Consider the following 27894-nt stretch of genomic DNA (forward strand, 5'->3'; position numbering starts at 1 on the left):
TGATTGACATTGCATTAAACCTATAGAGAACTTTTGGTAATATCGCCATTTTGATGATGTTAGTTCTGCCTATCCATGAACAGGGTATATTTTTCCATCTTCTAAGATCTTCTTCTATTGGAGAATATAATTCTAAGTGAAGCAAGCCAATCCCAAAAAACCAAAAGCCGAATGTTTTCTTTGATATGAGGATGCTGACTCATAATGATGACAAGGGGGAGTGGGGGATGAAGGAACTTCTTTAGTTAGGGCAAAGGGGAGGGAGGGGAAATGAGGGGGCAAAGGGGTAGTGATGATGGTGGAATGAGTTAGACATCATTACCCTAAGAACATGTATGAAGGCATGAATGGCATGAAAATACTTTGTGTACAATCAGTTACTTGAAAAACTGTGCTCTATTACATGTAATATGAAATACATTGCATTTTGCCATCATGTATAACAAATTAGAATAAATAAATAACTTAATGAAAAAAGAAGTACATATTTCTCATAAAAATAATTTTTAAATATACATATGGCTTATGATTATAGTAAATGATAATGTTACTATAAAATATATCTGGGACAAAACTCAGTTACTAACTCCATGATCATTTTTCAAAGTATAAAAGCATGCAGGAGAATAACAGACTTCAGCACCAAGACAGGAGGGAGGGAACAAGAGCAAGGAGGGGCTGGACAATATTCATATCTGTCATGTTCTATTCTCTTAAATCATCATGAAATAGTCACATTTGAAGAGAATATAGCAAAATGTTAGACTCTGTTAAATTTGAGTGTCAGGTACATATATGAATACAATTTACATTCTGGTTTTCCTCCCATGGTCAAAATATTTAATAATGATCTGGGCATGGTGGTGCATGCCTATAATCCCAGTGGCTTGGGAGGTTGAATCAGGAGGATCTCAAGTTCAAAGCCAGCCTCAGCCAAAGCAAGATGCTAAGCAACTCAGTGAGACCCTGTTTCTAAATAAAATATAAAATAGGGCTGGGCATGTGGCTCAGTGGTTGAGTGCCGCTGAGCTCAATCCCCAGTACCACCCCAAAAAAATTAATAATGAAAATATTAATTGAAAAAATCCAAATTTTATAACTAAACTAGTATCAGACTATAGTAAACTCAAGTCGGTTTGATTACTTCAGGAAATTGCACTTTAAATATCATTGAATAATATGATGTAAGATCAAAAGTGGTTGTTGCGACAAATGGGGTGCACATTTGATAATACTTTCATTCTGAATAGCCCATCCTCTCCTTCTGCTATGCACCGGCAGGTAAAGAACAGCTGAAATATATTTATAACAATGAAGAAGGAAGCAAAATATTAAAGACGACCTTTGGATATCAGTTTTCATATTACATTTCATGACATCCAGTAGATGCCTCTGTTTCTCTTAGATAAGGAATATTAATAGGAATATTTCAATCCTCTACAAATGAACTTTCTTGAGCAGACTTGTTACAGAGATGCACAGTCTTTTAAAAACCATTCTGAACATATGTATATAAAATCCTCCTTTGTCTACAAAAGAACATGCTTTCCTTTCCTATTCCCCATTTGTTAGTCAAGGACTTCCCGACCCCTGACTTCCACCTTTGGGCACCCTCATGTGAAGGAGTTTTGTGGGCTTCTCACACTGTCGGACAAAACACCAAAGGCAGCAGTGAGGTGTTGCTCATTCACAAAGTACTAATGCACAAGAGAATCCTTCACCCGAGCCTTGTGCCTACCAGGCTCACATAGCCCATGCACTTCCAGAGAATCCACTCCAGCTGGGCTTCAGGATTCCAGCCCTTCAGGCCTGATGGTCTTCATGAGGCAAGTGGCCAGCTAACCAGTCACAATGGATGAGGAAAGCACACTTAAGAGGTAGAAGGGCATCGTGGTTGGTAGCACTGAAGATTGACAGGCTTGGGTTCCAGGGCAATCCTCAATAATAGCTGATGCTCTTAGAAATGTCACCTTGTTAACCCCATATCTTCCTCTGTCCCACTGTGGAGGTATTACTTCTCTCACTGACAAGGAGTGAAGCTAAAGGAGGAAATGGGATCATGAATAGAAAATGGTCTAAGAGATTCATTTACCCCTGGGTAAATAGCCTGGTATCAAAACCTCAAATGACATTGAACTCTTAGTCTTCAGATGTCAATTTGAAGTTTGGCTTTCTCACTGACGTCAGGGTTCTGAATCTGGAGAGCAATCTGAGTCCAAACTGACTCCTGGATCTCACATCATACAGTGTACCAAAGGGCCTCCTTCCCACACTGCTGACCCATCTTCCCATGCCCAGCATTTTACCAAAAGGATTGGAAAACTAATTAAAGAATCAAAAGATTCCCCCCGGCAAAGATAATGGGGAATGCTTTCCCTTATCCAACTCCCTACATTCAAGCATGGAAATTTCCAGTGTCCCGTCTGGATAGTAACTTGTTCTATTTATAAGGATTTTTGGCAAAGAAAATTCAGTAGCATTTCTCATTTTTGATGCATTTATACATTAAGCAACATTGTGCCTGACTTCCAGGTGCCAAATTATATAAGATACTGCAGTACTGTATTTCAGGTGTTCTGTCAATTCAAACTTAGTGACCCTCACCATTTTCAGAGACAAAACACTTTAATTACTCCTTGAGCATCCCTAATCGGAAAATCTGAAATCTGATAAGCTCCCAAATGCAAAACTTTTGGAGCATCAACATGACACTCGAAAAAGTTTTGGGTTTTGAAGCATTCAGGGTTTCAGATTAAGGATGCTTAACCAATAAAAACTATGCAGATTTTCAAAATCCAAAAACTTCAAAATATGAAACATTTTTGAGCCCAAACATTTCAGATAAAGGAAACTCAACCTGTACCATCTTCAGAAAATTGCTAACTACACCAAATACAGAAGAAATTAATTGTCGCTGATTTCTATGTTTCGTGGATCAGCATTTACCATAAAGGATTTCACTAAAGCACTTCCTGAAAAATTCAATTAAGTAAATCTGTATCTCAGTTAAGCATGATGTCATCTTCCACACTAAGTGAGGGAGTATTTGTGAATGGCAGAAGAAGGGAAGGGAGAGACCAAAAACAGGGAGTGAGGGAGAGAGAAAAATGGGATTTATGGAAGAGGCAGGAGAATAAGGAGACAGTAAGTGGGAGGCAGCAAGGAACTTAAGTCTAATGTCTCATACACTAGCTATTTTCCTCGAGGGATCATTCTGAAGACCCCAGCAAGGCTTTCAGGAAACTCTGAAAACAGAAGAATCATCTCCCCATGATGGACAAGGGGTCACTGCGGGAACTACTACACACAAGGTTGAGAATATAGAAATCCCCCCACTCCAGGTGCTAACGGAGGAAACACAAATGGCACATGCACGGGATGCCCCTGCACCCACACCCCCCACACTGCTCCCCAGAAACGGGTCTCACAACTCTGAATGCAATTCCATACCTAAGACCAGGCCCAGTTCTGGAAATTCCCTCATCCATACAGGGAGAATCATTTTCTAGTCATGGTAGAATTACTGGATGAAGTCTAAGTCATGCACAGTCCCAGCAAACTATTTTTGAATATGGTAAACATGCATTTCATTTTGCAGGTTCTTATGAACGATGGCAGGTGCCAAGCATATTTATCAACCTATAAATATGATCATAATGACTGGCAATGATTCCGTGTCACTTAAGAAGTTTATATCTTAACAAACAACATTTTCCCTAATGTTAAACCCAGGACTCTTAAAAATATAGAATAGATGGGTTGATATTTACACAGGACAGCAATTAAGAACCCAGCAGGATGGCAGAAAGGTAGTTCAAAGAACATTTGAGGTAGAATATGTTGATAGTATTTGCTAGAAGAATTTTAGTATAGGACTGCTAGGTTACATAGAAATCTATAGAGCATTAGCTAACTTAGGGTTAGCTTTCTTAGTTGTGTTAATCATCTTTTCATTACTGTGATCTAAACACCTAACAAGAACAACTTAGTGGAGGAAAGACTTATTTTAGCTCATGATTTTGAAGATTTCAGTCCATGGCTATCTGGATCCAAGGCAGAAACATGGTGGAAGTATGTAGTGGAAGACAACTGTCAGTTCATGGCAGCCAGGAAGCACAAAGAAAAGGACCCAGGACAGGATATGGTCCCCAGGAGCCCCAGTGACCTGTTTCCTTCAATCATGTTCCACCTGCCTACAATTTCCAACTCCTCCCAGTAGTCCATTCCTATCATTAATCCATCCAATGGATTAATCCTGCTGATGAAGTTCCATCCCTCATGATCCAATCACTTCCCAAAAGCCCTGCCCCTGGACAGAGATGCACTGGGGACCAAGACCTCAACACATGTTATCAAACCATAACAACAGTAGACTGTTTCACCAGTCAGCAATCTACACATTAACATTTAATTTCAGGTTGTCCAGCTTCCATGAACAGTTAGTAACAAAGTCAAACATGAACATTCTCTGGAGAATTAAAAAGTCCTTGGTCGGCTTATTATTTTTTTTATGCTCCAATATGACATTGAAAGGATGTCTCCTTTTTCATACCTTATTTCCATTTCTGAATAATTTTTTAAACCTCTGGCCAAAATACTAAACATTTCAAACAAAGGAAAAAAGGGCTATGACCTGAGCCACACTGGGCTGCAAATACAGACACGTTTCTGTTGCTTTTCCCTTTGTTAATTGGAAGAATATCCTTAAATCAGAGTTCTGCATTTCTTATAGTAAAACAAGTAGCTGACTCATTAGGAAAGAAACCATTTTTCAACCTGCCACTGAAATATTCAAACAGACTCCCTTCAGATGCTTTGAAAAAGAAAGGTACTGTTAATATTTGTGAGCATTCTAAGAAAGGAGGGATTCGTACTTAAGACATTTTATATTCTCAAAGCTTTTGACTTACAGTTTATATCAGTACCACAAAGTTCGTAATTTAGATAATAAAAGATAATTCTAATCTAAATCTTAAAAATTCTAGAAGTTTTATTTTTAATTAATTAATAAGACCCAGAATTACTCTTACCATCTTTCATTGATTCTAAGAAGCTATTTGTTTTTCCTTCAAATTTTAAATGGTTCTAAATTTGGGGAGGATTGATGGCATCATTCAATTGCCGTCAGGAAGACAGCCGTGATAAAGTATTTTTCTTCACAGGGGCATATGTGAATACTAAAAAAGCCAGCATCGAATTAGCAGAATAGTATTGAGGTCTAGATAAAATCTCAGAGACATACCAGAGTAGTGTTCTACCCCAAAATCCAAATGGCTGTGGGGAGCAGAGGGAACTGGAACCAACCTGGCCTGTTTCTGTACATTGCCAGACCAGCAGCTGTCAAAAGGAGGTTTATTCTATAAAATCACAGAATTAAGTCGTTTAAGCACCAACAAATTTTAATTCTTTTTCAGATTCTTCTTAAACTGAATCACCAATGATCTTCATAGCACAAGGGGGCAACTATGTGGTTGAACTGAAAGTTTTTCGGAGGAGTTGAACTGTTATGGTTTAGAAATGAAGCATCCCCCAAAAGCTCATGTGTGAGACTTGAGGAAAAATAATTGGGTTTAGAGCTCTTTACCCTAATCAGTGCATTAATCCACTTGAATGGATTAACTGGGTGGTAACTATAGGCGGGTGAGCAGTAGTTGGAGGAGGTGAATCACTAGGAGCCTTTGGGTTATATATTTTGTCCCTTGTGAGCAGAGCTTTCTCTGCATGCTAGTGCCACACCCTTCTGACATGGTGTTCTGTCTTACCTCAGCAATGAAGTTGGCCATCTATAGACTAAGACCTGGGAAACCAATAACCAAAGTAAGTTTTTCCTCATTTAATTATTCCTGTCAAGTCTTTTTGTCACAGCAATGAAAAAGCTGACTAAAACAGAATCCCAAGGGGAGAAGTTTTAGGAATGAATTTAGTTGTTCTATTTCCTTTGTGTTTTTTCTTATAAGAGTATTAAATATAAATATCTATGTTATCATTAAATCAAGTAAAGCTCCTTTAATAAATATAATAGGTTTAATATACATAAATAATGGGAGGCACTAGGTAATAATTAGCTAGGTTGTTTTTATTCCTTACCTAGCTATGTATCGAATGTGGATCTACCAACTGGTGGCATCTTAGATGATGAAATATGGCCACATAAATATAGACATAACAGAAAGTTTCACCTAGGAGATTTCTAGGGAAACTTATGGGATTAAGCTAAAAATGATCCCTTACTTTACTCCTATAACTAAGCCTCATTTTATCTCTTAATACATTTTAGATTTATGGGAACCAATAAAACATATCTAGTTTAAAGACCTTCCTTATACCACATCTGCTCCAGAATGCAATAAGATTCAAACCCAAGACTAAACATCTTCAAAGAATTCGGGAACAATACTTGCCTTTGTGAGAGGGAATAAGGAATCTTGAAGAAACAGTAGGACATTTCTCATGACTTTGTACTTTTGGAACTTTGTACTATTGTCTGTTCATGTGAGTAAAGTTAGTAAAAATATTTTTAACAATAAGAACTTGCCACTAGGGAGAACACATTTGTACCACGTAGAAGATACAAATCATTGGACGATGACAAAAGCCAGGGGTGACAAGAACCTCTGATGACCATCCTATGTGGAAATTCTCAAGGACAGCCAAGTTTCTAGGACTCAGAGTGAGGACAATGTCAGAGGAAAAGAAAAAGCAATCCCATATGGAGAGTTTTAATTTTAGATGGTGTCTCTACTCAACTTCATTTCTGTTCCTCCTCTCCTTTGAAACTCACCGTTCTCAGAAATTCTGTAAAGGGTTGAGGGTGAAGAGAGAATCATCTGTGCTTTCATTTAAAAAAGAAGAGAAAGGTCATTTCAAACTGAAGTCCTCTTCTGAACCACTTAGGATAGTTCAGGAAAATTTTTTTTTCCTTGCAATGACCAGGAAATGCTTTCTCAGCAGTACTTTTATCATTAAAAAAAGACTGAGTGAGATGCTTTAATATATCCCTCATTTTGTTCCCTGCCTGCCCCGCTATCCAAAATACCACAGCATCAAAAACTGTTGATGATATTAGTCTTCCCATTCTCTTGAGGGCTTCATCACCTACATACAGAAAAGGCAAAATATGGCACCGGATTTATGTAAACTGAGGAGCTAAGGCGTGATCAGGAGGTATTATTACACTTGATTAGGATATCAGAGTCTACAACTCGTGGTTAAAAGAAGCCAAGCTCTAGTCACATAGTCCATTACCAAGCAGTAAGTGGATTATATGCTACACTGAGAAGGAAAATTGTCATCTGGAGCTAAACAAATAGGTCCCAAGTGTGCATACAATCACCACAAGCTTGGTGGAGCAAATGGGTTTCCATTGGCTCTTTTCAGTGACCTGAACGCCCACCCCTGGCTCTGCCTTATCTCAGTGAGCTCCTAGCAGGTTGACTTTCTGCTATGGGAGGAGTAGAGGACAGCAGAGAACTTGGTACCTGAAACAATGAGAAAATGAAGTTGGAATGGACACGCAGCAATCTTCAGTTACAGTAAACAACTTTCACAAGACCTGATTTCCTCTCCAGTGAAATGTGAAATACCACTTCCTGTATCTTAATTTAATCTACTAATAAAATGTCTCTCAGAATTACATCATCTGAAGCCACACAGAAGTTATGGCAAACTCATTTAGCTCTAAGATGCACTCTTTCAAATTAGATTTAGTGACTGTAGCTTCAACCCCGGATTCTCCCACCTGGCTGGTAGGGACACCTGGGACTGCAGCCTACACTTGCTTGTGTGTGTGTCACACCACCTGCTGGCCGTGAGTCACCATCTGAGGTGCCAAGAAGGGCCATGGAGGGTGGGAGGTGGAGGGAGATGGGTCAAGTCACCATAGTCCCCTTTGATAGAAGGAAGGAAAGGAAGAAATGACCAAAAACTCATTTGGATTTACCTTTGAATGTGTAATTTTTAATCTTCCTTTGATTATACATGAGGCCAATTATCAGGGAATTTATTTCAACTTATTAGAGGTGTATTGCAAACCTCTACCAGTTCTAGGCCATGCAAATATTTTTGAGTGAATGATTAAAGAAATGGATTTGAAGGAAGTCTGGGACAGCCGGGGTCTCCCATCCTCTCTGGCCTCCTCCATAGCCCTGTCAACATCTCACCTCAGGTAGGCTCAAAGCATAACCCAAGGTGAAATCCTCCTTTGATCTCAGCTTGTTAAATTCAAAACTTACTTAGAGAATAGAAAAGAATTACATTCCTTTTAAAAGGCCTCTGGCTCCCCTCTGGGCTCCGCTCAGAACCACTTGAAAGCCCAGTACAGAGGGTGGCTGCTCAGCTGGTCTTGGTGAGGCTGGACAGAGATGCCTCACCATGGGCTGGCTTCTCAACTGCCAGCAAGTCCATGACTACATGGCCACATCTGCCCAGCTCCTGGTGAAAGTCAACTGATCTGGTTTGTGCTGGAGACAATACCTGAGCCTTTACTGGAAGATCTGTTTCACTCCAGCCCTGCTCTCTCGGAATCCTGGATCTTTCTGAACCACCTCACCGAACCCTTTAGCCTAATAGATGAAATCATGATTAGAGGGTTAGCTCTTCTGTGTTGCACCCCTCCCAACCTACTCCAACTCCAACTTATGGTATGTATCTTATTAAGTATGTGAGTTACCCACCTCATGGTTTAACACTTCCCCTGCTTCTTTCTCCCTACGAAAGTGCCTGCAGTCTGCTCATTTTCCCATTCCTCAGTATACCACATGGAAGCCATGGAAAGGTCTGACACTCATCAAAGGATGCAAACCTACTTCCCGGTATGCTGCTCTGCCCATGCGTTTAGGGTTTGGGGAAATCTATTTAGAAGTCTAGCTTAATCACTACAATTTGACTCCCTAAACTTCAGCTGAAAAATAAATGGGAATGTTTCTAAATTATTTTCCAAACAGCCAACGCAGACACTATGCCTAAGAGGGTCAGTGTGCCCCTGGGCTCTGGGACGTGTCAGTCTGAAGCTCCAGAACTCATCAGCCATCTGTATCGAGCAGCTGTCTGGGGATGCACGTCAGAGAGCTCATAATCCAGCATCAGGCGATCGAGTTTAAATGCCACTCCTGGCCAAATATCCAGGCACACCCCATGCCCGCTAGATTCCCGGGGGTAACACAAACTCCAGGCGACAGAATGTAATATTAGTCATCGAACTGCACTCGCTTTCTGATCTGTGGCTGGCATACTGTTAATTACACAGCAAGCAGAGGTCAAAATCCAGCTAAAATGGAATCTGCTGTCCCAGAACATAATCAAGTCCACCTGAGACACACACTGTCATCCTTAAATCACTCTCACAAGCCTCTCCGCTATCAAAAAAGCAACAAATGCTGTCTCTGAATCTTGCAGTTTTTCACTATCAAATGACATTTTCTTAGCACACTCCAAATGTAAAACCTATTTTCCCAAAAGAAAAGGAAAGGGGTTAAGAATGACAAAAAACAAGCAGAAAATGGAACCTAAAGATGAAATGGAAGTAACAGAGAGAAAGGCAATGTAGAAAAGAGAATGGGAGGGGAAGGGAGAAAAGGAGAAGAAAAACAGCATTTGAAACATTGGGAAGAGACAGAGGCAGAAAATGAGGAAAAAAAGAGAAATAGTTTGTGAGATAAGCATATTCATGAAGTGTCTGTCCCTTCCCAATTTTGAACACGGGCTTCAGAGCAAGCTGTCACTGATGATCATCACCTCATGTAATACAAAATTAGTCACTGCCCATATCGCTTTAAATTGGCTCAGTGAATTTTCACTGTCCAGTTGGAATGGGATTGCAATAGTAACCCGTGGCAGAAAGTGCCATCAGCCTACAAAAGAAGACCTTCAGGACAGCAGAAACCAAGTGGGTTGGGCCAGGTGGCCTGCCACAGAGCCATACCCAGGGTCTCCCCCTCCTTGTCCAACTTAAAACCCAAAAATGACCCATGATCACGTTAGAATGGTCCATGTCTCTATTCTCAATGCAGAAGGATGATGCTGTTTTCAGTTTCAAGTTAAACTGTAATGCTTGAAATGATTTTTCATGGCAACCTGAGGTTCAGATTAGACTTAAGAGAAAACTTCCAAGTGATGTTCAGAATGATATATAGGGGACCAAGGTGAGATTCAATAGTCTTCAGATATGGTTGAGAATATGCTGTTATTTACCAGACATAATTTCAGTGTGGACCAAAGCCGGCTTTGCGAGTTAGTTTCAAGATCATCTGACAACATGACAAGCTTCCCTGAAGACTCACAGACTACTAGACATTCTCTGTCACTCCCTAGAAGAACTTTCTCAGAACACAACAATAATTTTGCATAAGAGTGTGACTTCCTTATCATCATCTCATTTTTAGTCATTGACAAAGCACCTTCACATAAATGGCACCGTGCTAAACACAAAAGGCAACTCAAAGACTAAGAACCACGAAAACCTTCAAACGCTTTGATCTATCCTAATGAAGTAATTCAAAAGGAAAGAGAAAGCTGTAAGAACAAACATGCACCATGGGATAATGTTTATAAATAGAAAAATACTGGAACTTTCAATGTCCAGTAACTAAAAATACCAAAATCCATGACAACACATCAGCTCAACGACATAAACAGCTACAAAAATGATCATGATGTAACAAATGAAGAGATGCTTGTGCTTCATGTAAAACAGAGAAGAGCCTCTCCTCTGGTAGTACAATTACTTGATCATTTGCAAAATGATCAAAAATTAGAAACAACACAAAATTAGCTGGCCCCTTGTAACGGGAACATAGAACTAATTTTTCTTTTATTTCCTTATTAATATTATGCTAATATTCATGCAATAAGCAAAAACTGGAAGAAAAAAAATTAAAGAAGAAAAAAGGGAAAACAACCATAGCTTTAAAAAGTATGTGCAGTCAGTGTCAGACAATGCTGACGTAAGTCAATAAAGCACATCCAGCTCCTTATGGAGAATGTACAGAGACGTGTGGCTTATGAAAGCTCCATTGCAGTTAAAAGCATGCAGGAAGAACTGCGGATGGATAGTCCAGTGAGGACAGCGACCTTACACAAATGGGCATGCCTAGGATGTTTAAAATAAGGTGAAAGGTGGGAAGAATTCTCAATGGAGTAGAAATTAAGAGCCTGAATGAGTTACAGATCACCTCTCCCTGAGACACTTGCAGCCTGAATGAGTTACAGATCACCTCTCCCTGAAACACTCGCAGAGCCGGTACTCTATCACAGCATGCTCTAGCAGAAGATGGTGGGCTGAGGCAGATCTGAGACTTTCTTTTCTCTGCCCCATTGGAAAAGAGTCTGCACATATGTGGCTTATGAAAGCTCCTGGTACCCAGCTCTGCAGCAATGGCTGCCAAACACATTCACACATCAAGCAGAGATGCTAGCAATTAAAAACATCGGAAGCACCAGGAAGTACAGAGAAGTGGTATGGGAATAGTGCTTATTTCGATAGTTCTCAAACTTCAGAGCTAATTAAATTTCTTTCCCCCCCCCAATCGGAAGCATAGGTAATTAGTGATATTCGAGTTACAGCACAATAATTTAGAATGTGTTCTGGGAACCATAATTAGAATTAAATCTTAGGAAATGAACGAAGGTGACCTTCTAAAGACCAACTCTATTAAAAAAAAAAAAAGACAAGACTACATGCATTGGTTTTCCTTTGTCATGTGTTTTATTGCATCTCTGTCACTCTGTGTTCGAGAGGACAGTACTCTAAAGGTTACTGAGGGGTAGCTGCTGAGTGGTCCTGGATGGATTACAGTTTGTGAAGGAGTCCAACTCTCCTTTTGGACTCACTGGTTAATATTCAGTATGTACTAAGACCGAGAGGGTTCACGAGTGAGGGAAATGAGATAAAAATACATATTTATGTTGTTCCTCATATTTAAGAAGGACACTTATATTAGAGAATAAAACCAGCTTTCTGAAATATCCACAGATTTTTCGGAAATAAATAAACCCCTTTCTCCCAAACTTGAGACAGTCAGTGTGTGCTTCAGCAGAGGGGTCAGGCACGGGGGAACTCACTGGGATGGTTCAAGCCTGAAATAGTTTTCTGGTTCTGTAACAGAATACCTCAGAGTGGATGAATTATAAATAATGAAAGTTTATTTGCCTCACGGTTCTGAAGGCCAGGAATTTCACACTGAGGGGCCTCATCTGGTAAGGGCCTTCTTACCAGGGCATCATAGGTACATGGGAGACAAAGAGAACAGTGGGAACAAGTGTATTCTTTTCCCTAGGAGCCCACTGCTGTGATCACGGATCCACTTTCTCAATAATGGTATCAGTCTATTCTCGAGAGCAGAGCCTTTACGTCTTCATAACTTCTTAAAGGATCCACCCCTTCATGCTATAATAATAGCACTTAAATTTCAACCTGAGTTTAAGAAGGGATGTTCAAACTATAGTGGTCAATTTGGTGTGTCAACTTGACTGGGCCAAGGAGTATCCTGGCATCTATTTAAACATGATTTCTGGGTGTGGCTATGAAGCAGGTGGCCCTCCCCAGTGTGGATGGTCATCATCCAGTTCACTGAGGTCCACACAGAACAAGTGGGCAGAGGAAGACTGATTTGACTCTGCCTGATCACTTGAGCTGGGTCATTGATCTTCTTCCTTCAGTGCTCCTGGTTCTCAGGCTCCTGAGTTTGACTGGCATTTCCACCATCAGCACTTGGTTCTAAGGCTCCCAGGCCTTCCAATGACACCTGTGGCTTTCCTGGGTCTACAGCTTGCAGACAGCAGATCCCAAGAATTCTCAACCTCCAGCTTCTTCTGTGAGCCAATTCCTTATAATCAAGCAATCTCTCCTATCAGTTCTGTTTCTCTGGAGGACTTATCTCAGAACCTCACCTTAATCACTTCATTGTTTCCTTGCATTATTCATTCTGCTGTATGAGTCCCAGTTCAGGATTCCCTAAAAGTATCCTAAAGGACAACCCAAGATTTGATATGTCTTGTCCAAGAGTTTCTAAACGTTTTAAAAGTGATAGATCAATGCCCTTCAGGTGGAGATGAAAGGTTGAACAAGGGTTTGGGAAACAGGAAGCAATGTTCTGACTTGCTATTCTACCATGGAGTTGCCCCATGATGTGCAGCTACCTTAAAGGGATTCTAAGGGTTTGCATGAAAAACCAAGTAACTGATCTGCAGCATTCTGCTTTAGAATACAGTATCAGTACCACAAGGAAACCATAAAACAGAGGGAGAAAAGGAACATGTTACCCCTTACCTGACGTAATGAGAAGGGCACTTGAACTCTCTGGTGGTCTTTTCAAAAAAGAGTCTAATCCCAGTCTAACCATCAGTAAATTACCAGGGAAATTCAAATTGAAGAACATTCTACAAAATACTGGACCAGAACTCACTAGAAAGTACAAAGGTCCGATAAACTAGGAAAAGCTGAGAAGGTCTATAGGTTGAAGGAGACTAAGACATGACAACTGAATACAACAGGGGATCCTGAAAAAGGAAGAGGCCTTTTGAGAAAAAGCTGGCGAAATTCTATTAAGCTGTCTGTAGTCTACAGTGTCAGGCAATCCTCATCTTTAGTTCTGGTAAGTAAACTTTGTGTAAGATGTTAGTGTTACCAGATAGAGGCTGGGTGAAGGGAACAGGGTGACCCTGATATGCTGGGGAAAAGGGAAAGGAGAACTACTATCCCTGCAACATTTCAGTTCAGCTGGAGTTCATGTGAAATTAAAAATTTAAAAGAATAAACGCAATGGAGAACCCGAGTAGGAACAGACTGGGGAGAGGAATTTTGTCCAATTTTGTGGCTGAAGAGTTATCCAAATTTAACCTGACATATTTGTGCATAGATTTTTTTCAGTTCAATTTTTTAAAAAAAATGGAAAATATTTTAGGAAAGATGAGTTATCAAACATGCCAGGATGGGGACAGAAGAAGCAATGATCCGGGAGAGGCTGGACGAGGGAATTAAGAGTAGAAAGGCCGAGTCACTTTTTCACTGGGTCTGCTTCTAATATAAGCTGCAAAATAACAATAAAATAGTCATAAGAAATGAGCTGGATATCAAAAGTGAGATTGCCAATTGATTGTCGGGGTAGTAATGAGTTTTTTTGCTTGGTGGAGGGAAATTACACTGCTGAGGAAATGAAATGATCCGTCCTGCCTGAGAAGGGTGCAGGAGCCTAAGAGGCGGCCTCGGGGATTCTTCACCCTGCTGTGGAAGACTGACTTAATTATCTTAACAATTTACATTACAAATTGTCACTTTCTTATCCAACGTCTGACAAGTGAATAAACATGCAGCAAACTCCATTTGGCTGCAAGATATCAAGAACAATGATTTTTTTCACAGGGGGGCTTGCAAGACAAGCTTCTCCATCCCTGCCTTGGGGTCTTGGAGCCATAAACCTCCCATTATGATTCCAGCATCCAAAGTAACAGATCCAGACATTCAGTGGTCTCGGGGAAACAGAATCTAGTGTTATCAAAGCCCACAGGATCAGGAGATCTTTACACAGTAAAACTAAAATATGCTACCTAAAAGTTGATATTTTATTGTATTTATTTACTTACTTATTTTTGGTATTAGGGATTGAATCTGGGACACTTAACCACTAAGCTACATCCCCAGCCCTTTTTCATATTTTATTTAGAGACAAGGTCTCCCTAAGTTGCTTAGGGCCTCGCTAAGCTGCTGAGGCTGGCTTTAAACTCGCCATCCTCCTGCCTCAGCCTCCCCAGCCTCTGGGATTATAGGCATGTGCCAAATGCTGATTTTTGAAGGGGCAAAATGATGAACAATGTTCACAGAATTAACATTTGCAAATCAGGACTCAGGTTTCCATAGGAGAAGGATGGTCTGAAATATAGTGAGAACTTGAATCTAATCCTGACGAACATTAACCAAATCCAAATTGAGAGACACAATTCAAAAAAGAGTTGTCCTGTGCTCAAAATAAATCAAAGTCAAGGAACACAGAGAAGGGCAAGAGACCTATTCCAGATTGAAGGAGGGCACAGGGAATGACAACTGAATTCAATGGATGAGTATGGTCTGGATCCTACACTGGGGGAAAATGGCATAAGTACACTTGATGACATTGGAGTAAGAACTGTAGATTAGACAACAGGACTGCATTAGACTTTCAGGTTTTTGTTATAGACCCTTCCTGGGAAACATATATGCTACAGCCTTTAGTGATAAAGGGGACAAGGTCTCCACTGTACTTGCAAATTTATCTGTGTATATGGAGATTGATAGAGACAGACAGAAATAGAGACAACACTGAGTAAATGAGAAATGAAAATGGAAAAAGTGAATCGGCCTGAGGGTTATGCAGGAGTTCCTAGTACTATTCTTGTAATTTCCCTCTAATTTAAAATTACTTCAAAATAAGAGCCAGGCATGGTGGCACACACCTGTAATCTCAGGGGATTGGGAGACTGAGACAGGAGGATTGCAAGTTCAATGCCAGCCTCAGCAACTTAGCAAGACCCTAAGCAACTCAGTGAGACCCTGTCTCTAAATAAAATACCAAAAAAGGGCTGGGGATGTGGCTGAGTGGGTAAGTACCTCTGGGTTCAATCCCTGGTACCCGCCCCCCAAAAAGTTAAACGTGATGATTTTGGGAACTAGGCAGTGGAAGGTTGCATCACATTGAGGGTGTGCTAGATAAAATGCTTACTTTAAAATAGCTATTATTATGTTATATGAAGTTTACTTCAATACAAATAAAAATAATGAGCAGCCCAGGATCCATAATTCCAGGAACCACAGTTGCCCAAAGTCAAAATGGGAACAAGTCGCAGAGATGAGCTTCCATGGCAAACCATCAGAGAACCTGCCTAAAACAGGGTCACTGCCATGTCCTGAGAACCATCTCAGAACCTGCTCCAAGCTCCTCCTCCTCCCTGGCTCAGGATCAGTTGTAAGAGGAGGATGCCTTCCTCCCACCTCAGGGCTTTCACCAAGGCTGCCACCTCTGGGGAGAACTCTCAGTTCCCTCCTCACAGCTTAAATAATCTGGCATTACCTGTGGTCTCTCTCTCTTATAGTCTCAGACTGAATTACCTTTGAAATCCCCTATAATCAGCCAGGGCCTTTGGAAGAAATATGAATCGAGTTACAGAAACAAGAGGCCAGTTTATATGAGAGTGAACTGAGAAATAAATAAATAAATATATATATATATATATATATACACACACACACACACACACACACACACACACCATCATATCTAAAATGTAATGTTACATTCCATGTATAAAAAAATATTTCTAATAAATATTTATTGAATGAAACAAGTAGAAATTGTTATAGTGTTCCCATTAGAAACGAGTATGTGATCTTCAGAAAGGTTAAGGAACTTGCCCAAGGTGGCACAGCCATGAAGTACCAAAAATGGGGGTTTGGATGTAGACCAGATGATTCGAAAGCCAGTTGTATTTTGAACAGTGACCTTGTAACCCCAATATTACACAATGGGCCATGGTCTCCAATTATTGCCATGTTTAAGACTATATGGTTTAACTTGTGCATGAGACAGGCACTGTTGAGCATAGCAGCCCAAGAAAAGGAATGGTTAGTTGTTCTTTCAGTAGAGGGAACAACTCTGACGGCACATAAAACAGCTGTTCTTATAAAATACCAAATGTGTTAAAATGTGTATGCCTCCATGTAAGGTATATTTCCTACATTCTCATTGATTCTGCTTTAAAAAACAAAAAACACACAAAACACACACACACACACACACACACACACACACCCAAAAAAAAAAAAAACAACAAACAAACAAACAAAAAAAACTGGTTCACATTTGGTTTACCCAAATTGCATTATCAGGCTAGCAAGATAAGAGGTGAACTGGGCTGAGGCTATAGCTCAGTGACAGAGTGCTTGCCTAGCATGTGTGGGCACTGAGTTCAATCCTTAGCAACACATAAAAAATAAACAAACAAAATAAAGGCATTCTTTCCATCTACACCTACAAAAAAAAAAAAAAAGATAAGAGGTAAACAGCTAAGGGTTTTGGTGTGAACTTTCCTGACAGCACTACCCACCTTCAAAATTGTGCATCTTCAAAACTATGTGGAGGTGCTGCCCCCTGGTGGCACTGTGAGGCAGTCAGGTCAGCACAATGAAGACTGGTTTGGTAACCTTGGTAAAGTGTCTGCATGGGTGTGCTCCCACACACTGGCAAATACAGTAGGGTACAGTCACAGCAATCACTATGGCAATCCCATGCCTGTGTGCTCCAATGTGCCTTTGAGACAGAGAGAAACAGGCAGAACAGCTCTGAAGCCTGACGGATGGAACATATTGAAATGAGAGCCCTGGGAGCTCCCATGATAGGAGAAAGGTTTACAGTTACAACAAAGGAGGTCAACAGGTCACTCTTTCTCCAGGAGCACTTTTTCACTTGTATTCATGAGTTCTACTAACTTTTTATTTCAAAGAGACATAGTATGATTTCATGGGGAAAAAAAAAAAGCAGACAGAACCCAGAGGCTTAGGCATGAGACAAAATGATTACTGTCCCTTCTTTCTATCTGTGAGTCTCTGGGCAGGTTGTTGAACTCAGGATATCATATATAAGATGAGGGGTAAACACCTTCTTCACCAGGTGGCTGTAAAGGAAGAAAACTATGTCAGACACCCAGGAGAGCCCTGCCTGGCCTCTGATGATAAGTATGCAAAAAGAACTTAGTTCCTTTTTCTCCCTTATGCACATGATGTATAAAGAGGGATCACCTTCTGCTATGCTCTCTTTTTGTCACAGAAACCTTCGAAAATGTCTTCAAAGACAATCGTATGGAAACTACATTTAAAATGCAAAGACCAAGATACACATGGAAAAGTGAGCAGTGTGTGGACATACACTTACGCAATCGTTTTAAAGGGGGGAGTATTTTAGGAATGAGCATCATAAAACTTCCTCAGAGAACTAGGAATTGAACCTACCTAGAAGAGGATATAATACAGATGGGAGAAACAGGAGGAAAAAGAAGGAAGGATCTATTTATAGTGATCAAGGCATTCATTTTTAGTGATTAAATGTGATTACACATAAATAAAATCCAGTTACTAAAAAAAAAAAACAAAACAGTAAACTTTCCACCAGCAGACTTACCGTATCATATTGTGTCAGTAATTAATGTAATTTCTTGTCAATCACCCTTAACGCATTTGCTACACACCTGACAATTAGAAGAAAATGGCAGAGGATAACAATAGGAACCAAGGCATCCAGAAGCTTTGTCCATTCACTCAGCACACATTCAAGTCCAGTTACTGGAAGAAATGAGAATGACCTGCAGGTTGACCTCCTGTCACTCAAGTCCAGGAGAGGAGAGATCAACAAGGAGAGAATGGAATCTGCTCTCCATCCAAGGCCAGCCCAAGAGAAAAAGGAGTCAAAGTCCAGTCCTGTGTGGCCCCAGCTCCTCAACTTCATCCCTTCAGTACTTAGATTCCAGATTTTTTTTTTCCTTCAAGGTTAAAGGGAATAAGGTTTACAAGATGAAAATAGAGAATTGCCCTATCTGTTTCTATTTCATTACTAAAAAATGTAATAAAATAAAAGCCATATGATTTAGGATTTATCCTCATATATAATAATAACAATGCCCTACTACTTTTTATGTACTGGGAATTTCAGAAATTGTGTATTTCATTTCTGGAGTTTCCAATGGGTTCTTTCCCACTGTTTCTATTTCTCTGCCGAGACTTCTAATTCCTATGATTTTTCACTCACTAAGGCTTGTTCTGCTTCTTTTAATGGGGATCCTTATCATGGTGGATTTTAAACTTCTCAGGTGTCGGTTTCAACACCTGGTTCATCTTGGAGTTGGATTGAACTTTCTTTTGTCTTGGTCCTTCTTTTATCAGGGAACTCTGGACACTGTGAGTGCTATGGTGTGGAGATTCTGGATTCTGTTATTTTTCCGATGAGGGCCATTCACTTTGTTTTAGCAGATTTCCTGTCTCTGCTTAAAGTGGAAGCTGTTTCTGGGGCTGCAGCTCCGGTCTCAGCTGAGTCCTTTTGTCTATGATGGGCTGCTGACAAGCTGCCCCGAACACCTGTGGTTCAGAGTCAATGATGTGGGTAGACAGGGTTTGGGGTGGTTGGACACTCAGTGTAAACTGCAGAAGGCTGTTGATATGATCCCTATGAATTGTTATATATTTCTACATAGTAAGACAATAAGGGTAAAAAAAATATCCTAAAATGTAATTTAAAAAAAAGCTTTCCATAGGAAAACAGTCTATTTCCTAATATGTTTAAGTCCATCATAAATCACTAGATTGCTATCTGTTTTGTTCCATTCCACTTATTTGACCACTTGTCATATTAATTATTTAAGAGTTGAGACTATATAGCACAGACTGTTTGTCTATTCAAAGTAGGTGGACAACAGAAGAGGGCCAATGTGGGGATGTCTTCCATCTCTTTTCCCACAATGCCATGAAAAACTTTCTAAGGAGGTGTTATTTATTCTGAATCCAATCCCATAGCCTTCAGGCAAAGGCGCCACAACTTTGCCTGTTTGTGGTCAATCTGAATGTATGACATAGTAGCAGCCAACTAGACTTTTTTTTTTTTTTAGAGAATTCTACTTTATTACATTATACCTATAATTTTTTTTATTGTGGGTTGTTCAAAACATTACAAATTTCTTGACATATCATATTCCACACTTTGATTCAAGTGGGTTATGAACTCCCACCTTCACCCCATACACAGATTGCAGAATCACATCAGTTACACATCCATTGATTTACATATTGCCATACTAGTGTCTGTTGTGCTCCGCTGCCTTTCCCATCCTCCACCCTCCCCCCTCCCCACCACTCCCCTCCCCTCCCCTCCTCTCTCTCTACCCCCTCCACTGTATAACCCTGAGGGTCTCCTTCCATTACCATGCAATTTCCCTTCTCTCTCCCTTTCCCTCCCACCTCTCATCCCTGTTAAATGTTAATCTTCTTCTCCTGCTCTTCGTCCCTACTCTGATCTTGGTTACTCTCCTTATATCAAAGAAGACATTTGGCATTTGTTTTTTAGGGATTGGCTAGCTTCACTTAGCATAATCTGCTCTAATGCCATCCATTTCCCTGCAAATTCTATGATTTTGTCATTTTTTAATGCAGAGTAATACTCCATTGTGTATAAATGCCACATTTTTTTTATCCATTCCTCTATTGAAGGGCATCTAGGTTGGTTCCACAGTCTTGCTATTGTGAACTGTGCTGCTATGAACATCGATGTAGCAGTGTCCCTGTAGCATGCTCTTTTTAGGTCTTTAGGGAATAGACCAAGAAGGGGAATAGCTGGGTCAAATGGTGGCTCCATTCCCAGCTTTCCAAGAAATCTCCATACTGCTTTCCAAATTGGCTGCATCAATCTGCAGTCCCACCAGCAATGTACAAGTGTACCCTTTTCCCCACATCCTCGCCAGCACTTGTTGTTGTTTGACTTCCTAATGGCTGCCAATCTTACTGGAGTGAGATGGTATCTTAGGGTGGTTTTGATTTGCATTTCATTTCTATACTTTTTAAAAGAGATCAGGGGGATTGGGTTGTGGCTCAGTGATGAAGAGCTCACCTAGCACATGCAAGGCCCTGGGTTCGATCATTAGCACCACATAAAAATAAATAAAACAATGGGATTGTGTCCAACTGTAACTAAATAAATAAATAAAAGATATTAGGATGGCATTTGATACTGGCCCACAATACGTGATAGGGAGATCTAACTAGTATGGTTTATATAGACAGAGACTTCACTATTACTTATTTTTTCCATGTATTACTTGTGAAAATAACACAATGCTTTTATTATCACAAGGTAAATGAATAGTCCTGAGACAACAGTGATAGGTATATTTGTGTGATATCAAAGTCCCAAACAAAAGTCCATTTGTTCGGCAGGGAGTTGCAGTGGTCATGCTAATCACATAACCCCTATGCACAGCCTTTTATAGGGAAAACCATGCTGCATAGATGAAGGAAGGACCACACAACTCTGGGAATGTTGGATTGAGCCAATCAATCAGACAAGATTTTTCAACGAGAAAAAATGTTAAGTCTATTTCTTTAAGATAGGCTCTACAATTCCATGTATGATAGCATAAAAAATAATGAACAAATTTAAAGGGAAAAATACAAAATTTATCTTCTGAAGGTATAAAACATTGTAGAAAGAAATTATAAAAACCCCACTGCAGGTATCCTATGTGCACGGATTGGAAGGCTTAATGTTGTCAGGATGGCAATCCTCTTTCTAAATTGATCTACAGATTCAATGCAATCCCTATCAATAGCTCAGCAGATTCCTTTATAGAAATTGACAAGATAATCCTAAAATTCATATAAAAATTCAAGAGATCCAACCACTGCCAAAATACTCCTTATAGAAAGCATGATAAAGCAACAGGCCTCACACTTCCTGATTTCAAAACTTACTACAAAGTTACTCAGTGTAGTGGTGGCACAAAGACAGAAACACAATTAGATAGAATCGAGAATCCAGAAATCAGCCCTCACAATCATAGTCAACTTGATTTCTGGAAGGGTTGCCAAGGCAATTTAATGAGGAAGGAATGGTCTTTTCAACAAATGGTGCTGAGACAACAGAATATTCACAGGCAAAAAGTGAGGTTGGACCCCTTATTTATACCATACAAAACTAGCTAAAAATGAACCAAACACCTAAATGTCAGAGCTAAAGTTATGAATCTCTGAGGAAAAAGAAAACATGGGTCTACATATTCGTGACTTTAGATAAGGTAATGACTTCTGAGATATGACACCAAAATCACAAAAAATAAAGAAAGATTAGACAAACCAGATATCATCAAATTTAAAAATCTGTGTGTGTGTGTGTGTGTGCTAGGACTGAATCCCGAGCTTCATGCATTCTAACAAGCTCTCTACTACTCAGCTACATCCCCAGCCCAAAATATAAAAACTTCTATGCCTCAAACAACACCATCAAAAAAATGAGAGGCTAATCCACAGAATGCGAGAACAATTTTGCAAGTCTTCACTGATTTGTATCTAGAATAACTATTATTGCCTAGAATAACTCACAACTATTATGGTTCCATGATAAATAATTCAAAAATGAACAAAGGACACAAGTAGACATTTCTCCAAAGAAGATATGGAAATGACTAATAAGCACAAGAAAAGATGCTGCATATATAGCATCTAGTGTACATACCCATATATATATGAATATAAACTAGACAATAAAAAGAAAGGAAGCATTGAAGCACAATGCAACATGCATAAGCCTTGAAAACATTATGCTAAGTGAATGAATCCAAGCAACAAAAGATCACATATTATAGGATTTCATTCATATGAAGTATCTGAAATAGACCAATTTATAGAGACAGGCAGTTGGTATACCAGTGGTTGCCTAGGGCTGTGGGAATGAGCAGATTGGGGGTGACAGCCACGGGGTCATACTGATATCCTAAAATGATTTTGGAGAGGGCTGCCAACTGTGTGAATATACTAGAGCATTGACCCATACACTTCAAATGAGTGAATTTTATGAGGTGTGAATTTTATATCAATGAAGCTTTAAAAATCCAAGAATTATTTTCTCACTTTTTAAAAATTTTTAAGTTGATTAAATAAAACTGCCTCAACTCAATAAAACTCAACCCATTCTTCTAATAATGTATTTTACTTTTAGCACCCTGCATTCAATAACTTGGTTTACTATCAATATTACTATAATGGGTTTTCTTTTACTGGTCATCTAGTCCAAAGACATTCTGATTGTTAAAAATGATGACAGCACAGGTAAACTGTATTACTATAAATACACAGTTGTGAATGCACCAAAAAAAAACAAAATGAGACAATTTAACTTTCAATTCAATGAAAAAGTGCCTTGGCTAATTTATAGGCAGACTAAACACTGTTAAGTGCTTGAAATCATAGTGACTAAGAGAGAAAAATTAAAAAGAAAAAAAAAAAAAAAGCAGAAGCTCATTCCTCAAAGGAATGCTCTGAGAATTAAGTTTCCGGAAATTTCTATCCCAGTTCCAAGTTGGGTATCTATACAGCCTGGTTAGCTAATGTCAGAGGGTCTTCTCAGTCTAATCCTTCCACCACGTTGTGATGTGTAGATTAAGACCACTCAGGAAGAGAGTGAGCCAACAGGGCCTTGGAGCTCTGCTTCCCAAGGATATTGCTGAGATGTGTTTACACAGACCTGGACTAATCTATGAGCCTTAGTTAAATGAGGCAAAGCTCGTAACCATTTATTCAAAGGGAGGAAAGTGCTTAACATTAAGACAGATTTTGTTCTTTTAAGAAAGACAAATTCACTAGCCAGTGGAGGCAGGAAGGAAAAAAAAAATAAGCACTTCCTAACAGCAAGAGAAGACTATATTAGGGAAATGGGAAACATGGCCGTGATTCGAGAAAAGATGTCTTCAGAGATTTTTTTAACTATAAAATTGGTAAGTCAAAAGAAAGCCTTCAGAATGACTGAGGGTTCAGTCTCATGATCACTTTCTAAGACTAATGGAGGATACACTGTCACCATGTTCCTTTTGGAAAATTTTGCAATATGCATTAAAATCCTTAAAAAAAAAATCCAGAGGATAGCTAACTCTTGTTAGGGATAGGAGCACAGAATGCTTGGGGGAAGTGGGCATAGTAATCAACTCTATGGCTTACCCTTCTACTAGAAGCTTCTATGAGAATATGCATAAAGCACAGGGCTTGTCATTAGGGTAGTTTAGCTCATGTATTTTTGAGATTTTCATTAATCACTCTATGGTTTGGACAAAGTTTGAATGTGCCTGAACCCTGAACCTAAAGAAAAATGAGTCTCCATGGATGTGCCATTTTTCAAGAAAGACATGGTGGAGTTCACAGGACCCTGAGGACAGAGAGGCTCTATGAGCACTGTGGTCAGATGATATAAGGATGAAACAGCTGCTCTCAAGGGCATTAGGTGTCCATTGTGATCATTCAAAGAACTGATCTTCAGTCTCTACATGGAATCAGACTGCTACCTAGATCAGTAATAAACTCCCCAAAGAATGAAAAGACATATTTCCAGGGAAGAATTCAGGAAATCTTGCCTAATACTGTTGCTAAAAATTTTAAAAAGAAAACAAGATAAATGGCAGAAGATTTTTGTGGCAGGAATCAAGTACATATGCATCAAGTTATCTGATTTACAAAACACATGTAAGACCCAAGTCACAATACAGAATGACATATTCTCATTCTACATTTTTATTTGGAAAGGGGCACATTGCCAGATTGGATTTTATGGATTAACTGGAATGTCAGCCTGAAGAAGAACTTGGGTATGTATTTCTGTGATTAGAGTTTTGCACTATGAACCTTTCTATGACCGCACTGGACCATCAGATACCTGGAGATGACTTTATGGTTTGTCCTTCACCTACATAAAACAGGAACGATGATATTTATCAGAAAATTTTGTGGCAGACAGAAGAGCAGAAAAGATCAATAGGGCAGACACAAGAGCAGAAAATATCAATAATATTTATAAGCTACACTTCAAGTGATAAAAAGCCTGCAGATGCATAAAATAAACATTATGCTAATGATAGACTATTGATCATAAAAAATTATTTTCTCAAGGGCAACACCTTGTATTTGTTCTGTAGGCTGCATGGATGATAGTTTCAGATGGATACTACATAATAGTAATAATTATATTTACTAACCCCAAGATTAATGGGTAGAGCACACTTCTCAATATGCTTTCCACAAGGGAAGGATTTTTTTTAATCATAGTTTTGCACCTGAGACATGAAAAAGAGAAAGCCATTCATAATACTGTGTCAGATAAAGCTAAGCACATTCTCAGATGGCATAATAAACTCCCCTCTTCCAAGTTTTCACTTAGAAATCTCATAAATAAAATTCAGTTTGAATTTAAAAAAAAAACACCTATCTGATCATGTTTTAGTAAAGGAACAATTATTTCTAGAAGCTTAGAATATATCTGGATAACATCTGTAAAGATATACCAAAACTACAAAAATGTTTTATTTATATGTAGATGAGAATGGCTGATTTTCATCTAAATCATTTTAGTTATTTACATTTCTAAATCCTACTCATTAAGCACATCCTGCTTTCAGAATTAAAATACTTAATTTGAAATGCAAACAAGAATTAGAATAGTTATTTAAAAACACAAAGAGAAATTAGAAGTAGTTAGAAAGAAATATGAACAAAAATCCCATCTTCTGGAAAGCAGGAAGAATAATTTAAAAATAAAAACCAGAAATAAGGGAAATAAAAAAAATAGGAGTTTCACCAAGGTTCTTACATTTTTGATCCAAATTAAGAAAATAACACTAAATATAGACAAATAGTTAAACACATATGTTCATGGAAGTCTTTTTATGTAATGAAAAATTCCCTGAATATTCAAGGAGATGCTTAAATAAATTAGGGTCCAACCATTTAATGAAATGCTATCCAGCCCCTGCACCTGTATCAAGGTTTATTGATGACTTACGGGAATTTTGGAAAATCAAACATTAAGAGCTCAGTCTCAGCTATGTAAAGAATAAGGATCTTTACAGAAAAAGGATCCAGGGAAAGTTGTTCATCAGTACCACTGTTTTGCCTACAGAAGTGGGATTTTTATGAGTGGGTTTGTGTGTGTGTGTGTGTGTGTGTGTTTATTTTGCTTTTTTTCATAATTTCCTCTCCAAAGCTTTCCCCTACTAGGAATGTACAACATTGTTGAGCCGAAAGAAATACTGGTAAAAATTAAAAATCCATGGTTTAAACATATGGAAACAAAACAAAACATTGCAGATGTGTGCTCAGATTCCAAGAGGGAATTGTTGTGAGGGATGTGAAGAATCTGACCTGAGAGTTACTATCTATCTTGTGAAAACTGCTGAGGATCTGAGGATTTCCCAAGTGCTTTGACTGTGTTGTCTGCTTGATTTCTTCAGGAGGAAAATAAAGAAAGTTTTCCAGAAGGGAAGCTCTGGAAACTCAAAACCCCTGGACCAGACCAGACAGGGGCCACATGGCCAAACCCACATCCTGATGTTAATCCAGCCACAGCCACCACCACCACCAAAAAGAGAGTAAATGGAATCCAAGAGCTCAAAATTATTAACCATGATCAAGATGGTTCAGTATATACAAATCAATAAATATGATGCACTGTCTCAACAAAATTTAGCACAAAACCCACAAGATCATCAATACATGCAGAAAAGTCATTTGACAAAATTCAATGTCCCTTCAAAATAAAAACTCTTCACAAATCAGGTTAAGAAGAAGCATACCTTAATGTAATAAAGGTCACATAATCAAGCCAATGTCTAATATCATACTAATTGGAAAAAAGCTGAAGGTTTTCTAAGATCTCCAACAAGAATGTCCACTTTTATTTGACATGATACTGAAATCTCAGAACAGTCAAGAAATAAATAGAAATACATAGCATCTAAAGTAAAAAGGAGGAATTCAAATTGTCACTNGGTCTGTGCTTTCATAAGGCTCACATTGTCACAGAAATCTCTTTTAAGGTGGAGGTAATTTTTTCTAATAAGCAAACCAAGTGGACCAAAAAACAAAAACAAACAAATGAAAAATAAAAAATCTGTGATGTAAACAACAATGAAGGATGGAGAGACAGGGGAGTAGAGAGTAGGATTAAGGATATATCCTGTGATCAGAGAATGAAGGACTCAGAGCCTGGGGACAGATGCACCCAGGGCAGCTCCCTTCAGGGCCAGGAGCTAGAGGGGGAGCCCCCTTGTTAACCGGCAGACTTAGGCAGCATCCTTACTCATACTCGGCCCTAAAATAGACAGTGCCATATACACAGTGCTGACTCACTAGGAACCACTAGAAATAGGAGTGTGCCAAGGGCTTTTTATAGTTTGTTTCCTAGCTCTTACAAACAAATCAGAGTCCTGTGTTACAGGCTACGCACTTCCAATTACCCCTCACTGTCACCTTCTGCCCCGCTGGCAGATGGGCCACACATGCACACACACACACACACACACCCCTGTGCACACACACACAACCTGTGAAACTGTTTCAACATACACCTTGAGTACTCTACGTTGTCCTCTCAGAGTACCTCCACTGTGAAGTCCTACATCTCCAAGGTGTGCACACAACAAAGTCAGAAACATTATGCACAAAAGGTCAAATTATCTTTTTGGAAGTGGTGGATTGACAGGGAATTTTTTTTTCCTTTTTTTACAACTGGGGTCTTAAGCTAGAGGCACTTTATCACCGAGCTATATCCCCAGTTCTTTATATTTTGAGGCAGGGTTTTGCTAAGTTGTTGAGGGTCTAAGTTGCCCAGGCTGGCCTTGAACTTGTGATCCTCCTGCCTCAGCTTCCAGACTTGCTGAGATTACAGGCATGGCCCCTGCACCTGCCTCTGTTTTTTGCGTTTACCTGTCCAGAAACCCTTCAAATTTCTAATTTATCCACACCAGATGGCACCCTATGATCTGACCTCGGCCCCATCTGCACTTCTTAAACAATTTTCTCAAAGGTCTCCCCTTTGGTGCCTTCTCCAAATGCAGCATACATTCTTTGGTTCTCATCTACTCTTTCCCCCTGCTATATCCAACACTCTGACTAGTTTCTGTGACCATAGTTCCCCTGGGAGCCTACCTGAAATCAGCTTTCTCCCATGGCTTTGCCTTTTCCTCCTTCCTGAATGCTGTTGTTGGCCATCCCCAACACAGGTGCCTCTGACCTCGCTTTTTTTCTATACACTCTCTGCTGTAGCCAACAGTGTGGCCTAGGGCTGTTTCACCAACTTGTCCCTCTGTGTGAATACATGACGTTGGCACTTCTGGCTCCCCAAGGCTCTGGCTTCA

At 39.4% G+C, this 27894-nt stretch overlaps 1 protein-coding gene and 1 long non-coding RNA gene across 6 annotated transcripts in view; both read right to left on the reverse strand.

Moving 5' to 3' along the window:
* The window catches only part of Elmo1 (engulfment and cell motility 1), a 561359-nt gene that overhangs the window by 298467 nt on the left and 234998 nt on the right, over nucleotides 1-27894 (reverse strand). The window lies entirely within an intron of this gene.
* On the reverse strand, nucleotides 10026-14637 carry LOC125611526. The gene is made up of 2 exons (XR_007341702.1): nucleotides 11211-14637; nucleotides 10026-11168 (listed from the first exon to the last, which is right to left on the reverse strand). It is a non-coding gene; the product is annotated as an uncharacterized LOC125611526 (long non-coding RNA).

Source organism: Marmota marmota, unplaced genomic scaffold (genome assembly GCF_001458135.2).
Source record: "Marmota marmota marmota unplaced genomic scaffold, marMar, whole genome shotgun sequence".
In the NCBI taxonomy this organism is placed as follows: Eukaryota; Metazoa; Chordata; class Mammalia; order Rodentia; family Sciuridae; genus Marmota; species Marmota marmota.